Raw genomic sequence first — 11619 nt, forward strand, 5'->3', positions numbered from 1 at the left:
GATACACAGCAACATATATTGCGAAAATAAGAAGGTAAAATTATAGAGAAAGATGGACGTGATATTATGGAAAAAATACGTTTTCCCCCGTCTGTAAACGTATTTATTTCTGCTTTGTCTCTGTTCATAATAATTAGAATTATTCGTAGTTTAGACACTGCATTACGATTCTATTTTTAGCCATGCTTGTGGTGTAGGAGCGGCAAGCTGATACTCAACTCCCCTATTCCCAATCGGATTTAACCCTCCACTTTCATCCCCCATGGGAGACCCTACCCTCTAGGAATGGGCAAGTTTCTCATTCAGGACCGAAAATTCAAGCCTTTCACTCCCTATTCCAAGCATGGGCACAACCGTAACGTAAAATAATAACTCGACACTACCTTAAAAATATTTTATATAAAAATGTAAAAAAATATTCATATTAGTTTTTTTGAGCCAATCCTAATATATTATGTACTGAAATCATTCGATATCATCATATCTAATATATATGCACAACATTTTAGCACCATTCACGTTGTTCTGGGGTGTTAAAAAAAATGATAACTCGTACGATGTTACAGCATAGCAGCACCTTACTGCGGCGGTTACCAGTTTCTGATATTTCTGCACCTTTTGCGCTCCATTGCAAGCCACAGAATGGGTCTAGGAAGCTGGGATTTGCACTGTTAGGTGCATCTGAACTTTCTCTTTCATATAGCAAGAAAAAAAAATCAATTATCGAAACATCAGAAAATGACCCCAGCATCAGCCTATGGTGCATATAAAATTCTGGACCCACGGCTACGGAGGGGTTAAATTGAGTAATAGGAGTCTCTCTAAATGAGAGAATATAACATACCCTTACTCACCAATTCTTTATCCTCATATCATAGCTAGTTTCCTCAGTCTGGCCAAAGTTTTAAGGATACTGAGCTAGGTAGTGTCGGAATGACAGATGATATTGGCTCAGCGCTCGTAGTTTGGTTTCTGAGGGTTGATCCAAGATTGCAATTATTTACACAATGTATCTTGAGCGAGCTTAAGGGACTAACTGAGAAATGCCGACTCTCTCACCCCTCAAAGGATTCAGAGATGCCAAGTATTATTACATTACAATTACCTACATACAATGAATAACCACGTGAAATTTCCAAGCAAGGTCTAAATTAGCAAGTTAATCTTATTTTCAAATAAGAATAAGATCAAATAATCATTTTTATGTACATTAAGATATAGTATCTTCTCCCATTTTCCACTTCACCACAACACACAGGAGCAGTAAGATAAAGTGGAAACTTCCTAAGTAGTAATACATGTATTCACTGTATAGGTGCCCATAAAGTTTAATGCAGCAGCAAGTAATTTACTAATAATAAGGATTATTAGGCAGGAACTAGAGCAAATCCCTGGATAAATAAACCGCTTGGATTAGCAATTAATATTCTCTGGAAACTTCTCTGCCTTCAGCAGGGACAACCAGTTTAATCTTGCACATTTTACTGTTAAACACAATATACCTCGCTCTAGGGGAAAATAGTTTCTACAATTTGGGGCCGGTCGATGAATGATATGCTGTACCACGTAATGCAACCACTAGCCAGATGATCTCTCCACAAGTCTCGAGAACCCTGTCCTGTGGCCCTTCTAGGTAGCGCATCTTGATCCAATGGGGTGCTTTCAAAGCTAGTATTCCGCTAGATGGCTCCACTGTTGCAGTAAACACATTCCCCGCACTGTTTAAAAAGCATATTTTTCTTTGTTAAATATCTATACTGTTGTGTGAAAATGTGGATCATGGTAATGTCATATGCCGAAATATAAATAATACAAATAGAACACGTATATATAACGTAACGTGAAGTGTTTACATTTATCATAAACGGATATTAAAATATCATTGATGGCATGTGATGGTAACCCGTCCTTCCAGTGACCCTATATTATTTAATTTCTGCTACATTTAGTGCAAATTTGGTTCTTAATACATTGTCTGTTCAGACTGTAAAGTACGCCTAGTGGGTATCTAGACTCATCCAGTTTCTATGTGGGCAGAAATTTAATGTTGAGTAAATACTGGCATTCAACATTTTACTCGCTTCCTTCACTCATGCGCACCACAAGACAGTCCCGTGTTTAAGTTTTTCACGAGGGATGTCAAGTTTCCATGAAAAATTTTATTTTGATGGCGTGTAATGTCACGGATTCACTCAGAGTAGAAACAAGCTAAATTCATAACATTCGTCATTGGTTCGTAAGTGACTATGTACAGGCAGTGTGTTTCAGTGAGCGATACCTTTGTGTGATTGTCATTCCCACATATTGCCTCTCTAGCTGTTAACTAAGCTACGCCCATTTCTCATATCCCTGTATCCGACGTTGGTTACATTACTGTCGTAAATGGACACACCCACAAACACATATAGTTCAGTAATGTGAGTTCCTAACTGTTGAGCTGAGAGAGAGAGACCTTCCCCTGCAGCTTCCTTGCACCATGAGTGAGTCATATATGTATCATTGTAGCTTTTTGTAAATAAAGTGTTAGTGAAGTTTTGTCTTTTTCTGTTGAGAACTAGTGGTTATTTTAATTTTTACATTTCACCAAGTGCCTACCAAATAAATACCTTAAGGTCATCTTATCATCAATATCTCACACACATTGCCCCCTCTTGGCAAGTCCCTAATGGTATGGTCATGTGAGAACTGTCTCCAGGCCACCTGTCGACACACATATGTTTGTAAGATCTTCCACTGACTGAGTCAGTAGCTTGTGCACATACCAGTCCTCTTGACCTGGATGCAATCTCACTCGTGGTAGACATTTAAGAGGATGCAGTAGTATTTACTCATCATGTGTTCTCACGTTTGCATGTGTGTGTGTATATATAATATATATATATATATATATATATATATATATATATATATATATATATATATATATATATATATATATATATATATATATATATATATATATATATATATATATATATATACTGTATATATATATATATATATATATATATATATATATATATATATATATATATATATATATATATATATATATATATATATTATATATATATAAAATCGTGAATACTGAACTTGACTCCGTGTGAATCTTGCGGATCACTTGGAGGCGATGTCTTGGCTTGTGTACCTTCCACAGTCGTCTGTCCTCGGTGAGACCGGGCAAAGAATGACGCGTAAACGATCTTGGTTTTGGGACGGTTCCTCAGACCGGATCATTTTTGATGGTGAATGCCAGTATTTACTCAACATTAAATTTCTGCCCACATAGAGACTGGATGAGTCAAGATACCCACTAGGCGTACTTTACACTCTGAATAAACTATGTATTAAGAATCTAACTTGCACTAAATGTAGCAGAAATTAAATAATATAGGACCACTGAAATGGCGGATTGCCATCACATGCCATCAGTGATATTTTAATTTCAGTTTATGGTAAATATAAACAATTCATGATACGTTATATATACGTGTTCTGTTTGTATTATTTATATTACGGCATATGACATTACTATGATTCACAATTTCACACAACAGTGTAAATATTTAACAAATAAAATTATGCTTTTTAAACAGCGCGGGAATGTGTTTACTGCTACAGTGGAGCCATCTGACGGAATACTAGGCTTTTCAGAAGCACCCCATTGTTCTCAAACATTCACAATCTCAGGGATAGCTGTTAACTCAAGGGGCAGCAATTTATCAATGGTTTTTATGTTAATATGTCCCTTACATTAAATTTTAACAAGTCTCAGCCCCCCTTTCAAATCTGGATGTATGGAGATGGCTTTAGCTAATGGCCACTGGGATCTTAGCTAGTCTGTTTTTATTAAGTCCACATCTATATTTAAGACTGACTTGTTACTGGCAGCTTGAGCCCTATAAAACCGTTCTCTTAGGCTCAAAAGACCAGTAAATTGCCTTAGTTGGCAAAGTACGAGCATGGCCATGTCAATCCAAACCATTCAAATGTCACATTAAACCCTGAAGAAGCCAAGTCGTGTGTTGATGGCTATCTACCTACCAAGTTTCATGAAATTACGACAAACTGTCTGGTTGTGGCCCTCTTGTGAAGATTTTCGACATGCTGGACATGGCCCCTGTCACGTGCTACATGCACTGCCGGGGTGTGATGAAACCTGTCAGAAACAAATATTAAAGACTTGGACTATCATCTGGTGCAAACGACGCAGTGACCAGTCCTGTGATTGCTCTAAAGCATTGTGGTCTGGCCGGGTTGGGCCATGTTGGGTTGGGCCATGCCGGGCCTTATTGAGCCGGACCAGGTTGGGTCAGGATGGGATGAACCGGATCGGGTTGGGCCGGGTTGGGTTGAGCCGGACTGGGTTGGGCTGGGTTAGGTCAAGCCAGACAGGGTTTGGCCGGGTTGGGTTGAGCTTGACTGGATTAGGCCATGCAGGGTTGGGCCACTCATATGTGAAAAAATGCCACTATCAGACGAGACGCTCTTGAGTGTCTCGTCAGGTAGTTTATTCCAGATGTCCAATACTTTATTCAAACGTTGATATCCCTCATGCAGAAGATGCCCTGGTTCATTATTCTCTATGATGGGATCATCTACTTCCTTTTGGATATCAACACAAGGCACTGGATGGAGCTTTCTACCATACAACATATGAGCTGCTGTCAAGGCTTCAATTGATACACTAGTATCATCCAGATAGATTAAAGGTCTACCATTAATTGTAGCCTCAATTTCAGTTATTACAGTTCTCAGCTCTTCTCTACTGATCTTATTTCTGGGTTAAGTCTTCCAAAGGCAGTTATTAACAATACCAATCTTTCATTCAGTGAACCCATTTTGACATGGTGCTATAGGAGTTATGAACTGCCAGGTACAATTTTGTATTCCCAGGGTCGACTGAACTTTTGGGTCATTTGTTATACTTGCGATTAGAGGTGATGCTCGAACGAAATCAGTTATGTTGTTGCTTAGTAATTTACTAGGACAAGACCTTCTAGCTGCAAATCTTCGAAGACTTTCAGGAATGTCTCAGAACTTAAATCTTCTGTCATTTCTAGATGCACTGCCCTTGTGTAGTTGTAAGTAAACAAACATACATCCACCTTATGGGGAGTTCCTTAACCTAGAACAGTTATAATCCCTCTGTAATCAACTCCAGTTACAGTACTTTCAAGACCTGAATTAAATTTGCCCTATCCTTTGGTACAGCAGGTGGTCCTGGATAGTCATATGGTTGTTGTTCATACCTCCTGCATATAATGCAACTCTTGAAATTTTCTTTACAACCTGTGTACTTCTAGGAATCGATTACCTTTCTCTGACTCGGGCCAAATTCTGCGGCACACTTCCATGACGGGGTTAATTCATGGGCTTCCTTAACAATTAATTGTACAAAACAGTCATTCTTGGGTAACAATATAGGATGTCCAGTTTGGAGATACAAATCAGCCTTTACTATTCTGCCACGGCATCTGATTAGACCCTTTCCATCTAAGAATAATCTTCAACATCTTACCAGCCTATTGTTGTTGCTACTGCCTTCGCAAAAAAGGTCAAAAATCTGTCCTAAATATTTTCTTTGAAGCTTTTTCATCCAATATTCCACGGGATCAAACTCCTCCAATCTCACTTTCTTCTTTTGATAATTGACAACTAATTTAGTAGTGTTTGGGAATTGGCTTATTGATGCTAATCTACTGATGTCTATCACATCTGGCTCAGGTACTACAGGATCCACGTTTACAAACTAACTTCACCAATATTATAGTATTTCTGCTCAGGCCTTTCTTTAATAAGTAACCATGCAGGATCCTTGAACCACAAGCCGTCTCTGTTCAATCTCTTTACTGTCGAGCTTCTTGAGAGCAGATCAGGTGGGTTTTGACTGGGGGATATATGAAAATTTAAATTTGGAAGACAGTTCCTTTATAGTCTTCACTCTATTGCAGACGAAAGGAATTTTACTGTCTTCCTTACCTATCTAGTAAAGACTAATCTCACTGTTAGTATCCTCAAACTGTCAAGAGTATTGGTTAAATAGCGAAGCAAAACACACACAACCACTCTGTTTACGATTATAAATAACCGCAGGTATACACAAGAAAGACATGAAAATAAGAGAAAAAAATTTTTTTTGTTTGTATCTTTACCTATTTGCACAGGTTTCTTGCACTGTTTTGAATCATTTCAAATATTCTTTGCCTTTTAAAAGCATAACAGGAAAGTTTTCTGTGTTCACGTGATGGTTTCGTGGGTGGAAAGAATTTACTTCCCTTCCTGCTAATCAGCTCGTGCGAGGTGCGAATGGCAGGTTGTCTTGCAATAGTGACCGTGAAAAGTGTTGGGAAGCATCCAGCTGTACCCTTTTCCCATACCCAGGCAGAAAAAATCATACTTTCCCACACTCACGACAGACAGACAGGAACATATATTGCGAAAACAACAAGGCAAAATTATAGAGGTAGATGAACATGTTATCAAGGAAAAAATACGTTTCCCCCCATCTGTGACCGTATTTATTTCTGCTTTGTCTCTCTCTTCATAATAATTAGAATTATTCGTAGTTTTGAAACTGCAATATGATTCTGTTTTTAGCCATACATGCGGTGTGGGAGCGGCAAGCTGTTACTCAACTCCCCTATTCCCAATCGGATCTAACCTTTCATTTTTATCCCCCATGGGAGACCCTTCCCTCGGGGAACGGGCAATTTTCTCATTTAGGACCAAAAAATTCAGCTCTTTCGCTCCCTTTTCCAAGCATGGGCAAAATGGTAACGTAAAAAATAACTCGACACTACCGTAAATATATTATATTAAAAAAATGTGAAAAAATATTCATAATAGACATTTTGAGCAAATCCTGACATAATATGTACTGAAATAATTCGGTATCATCATATCTAATATAAGCACAACATTTCAGCACCATTCATGTCGTTTTGAGGGTTTAAAAAAATGATAACACGTACGATGTTGCGGCACGGCAGCACCTCACTGCGGCGGATACCAGTTGCTGATATTTCTGCACCTTTTGCGCTCCATTGCAAGCCACAGAATGGGTCTAGGAAGCTGGGATTTGCATTGTTAGGTGCATCTGAACTTTCTCTTTAATATGGCAAGAAAAAGAATCAATTTTCGAAACATTAGAAAATGACCCCAGTATCAGCCTGGGGTGCATGTTAAATTCTGGACCCACGGCTACGGCGGGGTATACTGATTAATCGGAGTCTTTTTAAGTGAGTGGGTACAATTTACCCTTACTCACCTATTCTTCATCCTCATATCATAGCTAGTTCTCAGTTTGGCCAAATTTTTAAGGATACTTAGCTAGGTAGTGTCGGAATGAAAGATGATGTTGGCTTAGTGCTCGTAGTTTGGTTTGCGAGGGTTGATCCAAGCGTCCTCTTGTAATTATTTACACCGTGCAGCTTGAATGAGCTTAAGGGACAGACTGAGAAATGCCGACTCTCTCCCCTCAAAGGATTCAGAGATACCAAGTATTATTAAATTACGATTACCTAAATATAATGAATTACGTCATGATATTTACAAGGAAGGTCTAACTTAACAAATCAATCTTATTTTCAAATAAGAATAAGATCAAATAATCGTTTTATGTACATTAAGATATAGTATCTTCTCCCATTTGCAACGTCACCACAACACACAGGAGCAGTAAGATACAGTGGAAACTTCTTAAGTAGTAATACATGTATTCACTGTATAGGTGCACATAAAGTTTAATGTAGCAGCATGTAATTTACTAATAATAAAGATTATTAGCCAGGAACTAGAGGAAATCCCTGGATACATAAACTGCTTGGGTTAGCAATAAATATTCTCTGGAATCTTCTCTGCCTTCAACAGGGATAACTACTTTAATATTGCACATTCTACTGTTAAACACAATATACCTTGCTCTAGGGGAAAATAGTTTCTGCAGCTTGGGGGCCGGTCGAAGAATGATATGCTGTACCACGTAATGCAACCACTAGCCAGATGATCTCTCCACAAGTCTCGAGCATCATGTCCTGCGGTCCTTCTAGGTAGCGCATCTTGACCCAATTGTTCTCTATCATTCACAATCTCAGGGATAGCATTTCAGTGCTTTTGGAATTAAATGGCCTTGCTCGTACCTTGCCAACAATGGCAATTTACTGGTCTTTTGAGCCTACGAGAACGGTTTTATGGGGTTCAAGCTGCCAGTAACAAGTCAGTCATAAATATAGATGTGGACTTAGTAAAAACAGAGTAGCTAAGATCCCAGTGGCCATTAATTAAAGCCATCTCCAAACATCCAGATTTGGAGGGGGGGCTGAGACTTCTTAAAATTTAATGTAAGGGACATATTAACATAAAAACCATTCATAAATTGGTGCCCCTTGAGTTAATAGCTATCACTTGAGGCTGTGAATGATTGATAGCAGTTGGGTAAAGATGTGCTACCTAGAAGGGCCGCAGGACAGGGTTCTCGAGACTTGTGCAGAGATCATCTGGCGTGTTGTCACATTACATGATACAGTATATTGTGTTTAACATTAGAATGTGCAAGATTAAGCTAGCTGTCCCTGCCGAAGGTAGAGAAGATTCCAGAGAATGTTTATTGCTAATCCAAGCAGTTATTTACCCAGGGATATGCTCTAGTTCCCGCCTAATAACCCTTGTTATTAATAAATTAAATGCTGCTTAATTAAACATTATGGACACCTATACTGTAAATACATGTATAATTACTTTGGAAGTTTCCACTGTATCTCGCTGCTCCTGTGTGTTGTGGTGATGTGGAAAATGGGAGAAAATACTATATCTTAATATACATAAAATGAATATATGACCTTATTATTTGAAATTAAGATTGATTTGTTAAGATAGACCTTCCTTGTAAATTTCATGAGGTAAATCATTGTATTTAGGTAATTGTAATTTAAAAAACTTGGCATCTCTGAATCCTTTGAGGGGAGAGAGAGTCGGGATTTCTCAGTCAGTCCCTTAAACTCGTTCAAGCTGCATTGTGTAAATATTTGCAAGAGGACGCTTGGATCAACCCTCTCAAACCAAACTACGACCACTAATCCAACATCATATGTCATTCCGATACTACCTAGCTAAGTATCCTTAAAAATTTGGCCAAACTGAGGAAAACTAGCTATGATATGAAGATAAAGAATAGGTGAGTAAGGATAAGTTGTACCCACTCACTTAAAGAGACTCCTATTACTCAGTTTAACCCCTCCGTGGCCGTGTACCCCAGGCCGATGGTGGGCCATTTTCTGACGTTTCGAAAACTGATTTTTTTTTTCTTGCCATATTAAAGAGAAAGTTCAGACGCACCTAACAGTGCAAATCTCAGCTTCCTAGACCCATTCTTTGGATTGCAATGGAGCGCAAAAGTTGCAGAAATATCAGCAACTGATATCCGCCACAGTGAGGTGTGCCATGCTTCAACATCGTCCGTATTGTTATCATTTCCCCCCCAAAAAAAACATGAATGGTGCTACAATGTTGAGCATACTGTATATTAGATATGATGATATCGAGTGATTTCAATACGTACAGTACAGTAATATGTTACGATTGGCTCAAAAAAGCTATTATGAATATTTTTTCAAGTTTTTTATATAAAATATGTTTATGGTAGTGTCGAGTTATATTGAACGATATCGTTGTGCCCATGCTTGGAAATGGGAGTGAAAGGGTTGAATTTTCGGTCCTTAAATGAAAAAATTGCCCATTCCCCAAAGGTAGGGTCTCTGAAAGTGGAGGGTTAGATCCGTTTGGGAATAAGATATTGAGTAGCAGCTTGCCGCTCCCACACCACATGCCTGGCTAAAATTGTAATGCAGTTTCAAAACTACGAATAATTCTAATTATTATGAAGAGAGAGACAAAACAGAAATAAATACGTTTATAGACGGTGGGGAATTTATTTTTTCCTTAATAACATGTTCATCTTTCTCTGTAATTTTACCTTGTGATTTTCGCAATATATGTTGTTGTCTGTCTGTCGTGAATGTGGGAAAGTATGATATTTTCTGCCTGGGTATGGGAGAAGGGTACAGCTGGATGTTTCCCAACACTTCACTCGGTCAGAATTGCTTTCGTGGGTGGAGATTCTTTCCACCCACAAAAGCATCACATGAACACTGAAAACTTTCCTGTTATGCTTGTAAAAGGCAAAGAATATGTAAAATGATTCAAAACAGTGCAAAAAAAAAAAATTACTGAGCAAATAGGTAAAGATTCCAAAGAAAAATTATTTTTTCTTTTATTTTCATGTCTTTTTGTGTATGCCTGTGTTTATTTATAATTGAAAGTGGGTTGTTGTGTGCGTTTTGCAAGGGAGGAGAAAAATGGTATTTTCTGTCTGGGTCAAGGTAATGGGTGTCAATGTGTGTATTTAGGCATGGCCACGAGCGACGGCAGTTGAAAAATTGAGAAATGAGTGAAAGTCAGTCTCCTGTCCCAGATATTCGTTGATTTCCCGAAAGTTTTCACAGTTTTTTGCAAGTTGTACTGCAGCAAATGATCTAAACCAGTAAAGCAAACCTGAGCAAATAGGTAAAAATACCAAGACAAAAATAGATTTTTTCTCTTATTATCATGTCTTTTTTGTTTGTGCCTGTATTGATTCCTATTTGTCAGCAGGTGGTTGTGTGTGTTTTACAAGAGAGGGCAAAGATGATATTTTTTGCCTGGGTCGAGATATTGGGTGTAGCTGTGCTTGTTTAGGCATGGCCAGGAGGGAAAATATCGAAAAAACACTCATCACAGCAGCAGGCTTTTAACTGCTTGATGAGGTGTATGAGAGCAGTGTAGGTCAGTCTGAAGATGTTCAGAGCTTTCGTTCACTTTCCAAAAATATTCGCCGTTTTTTATAGACTGCTCTCAAACGACACCTGCAGCCATTTATTGGCTAAACGTAATTTGACGCCGGCGGCCACAGAGGAGTTAAATTTGGTATTAATACTAGAATAACTCCAAAAAAAAAAATTATTTTAGTATATTTTTTTCCTGACAGCTTATGAAGAGAATGGCCGAAGTGGACAAATGCTACAAGCTGGGCAATTACCAAAGGAGCATAGGACAGCTGATAAGCCTTTGTTGCATTTTATGACTTTGAACTGGCTGCACGAGCAGAAGTCTTGGTTTCGTATAGCATGATAAGTGATAATGAATATCTGTAACTTCTGCATCCTCAGCACTGATTGCATTATTCGGCCATTCTTGAACCACCCAATTCTATGATTCTGCAGTCTACTTCAGGAGATTGTCACAGTTAGCACTTCTTGCACGATACAATGGTTCCTTATCAACTGCTTCTATTTCTCACAGTAGACACATTGTGGGTTTTTGAGGTCAAGGCTTGCATTAAAACTTAAATTATTGTTCTTGGGAGTGACTGTTACTTCCTCACTCTCATGCTTCTTTGTTTGTCCCTCTTGCAGCTCTCTGTGCACCATATCTGAGCGAAAGAGTTCGGCATCCATTATGGTACTTTGCCTTCTTTCTCAATAGTGTGTTGGCGATTCCTGAGCTATCATTTAAACACTCCAGGTTCACTCCCGGAGACAGTGATATCATTTTCTACAAAACTTTTCAAATTATTCTCTACTG

Source organism: Coenobita brevimanus, chromosome 78 (assembly GCF_032717465.1).
Source record: "Coenobita brevimanus isolate Jiangsu-jjx chromosome 78, ASM3271746v2, whole genome shotgun sequence".
NCBI lineage: Eukaryota > Metazoa > Arthropoda > Malacostraca > Decapoda > Coenobitidae > Coenobita > Coenobita brevimanus.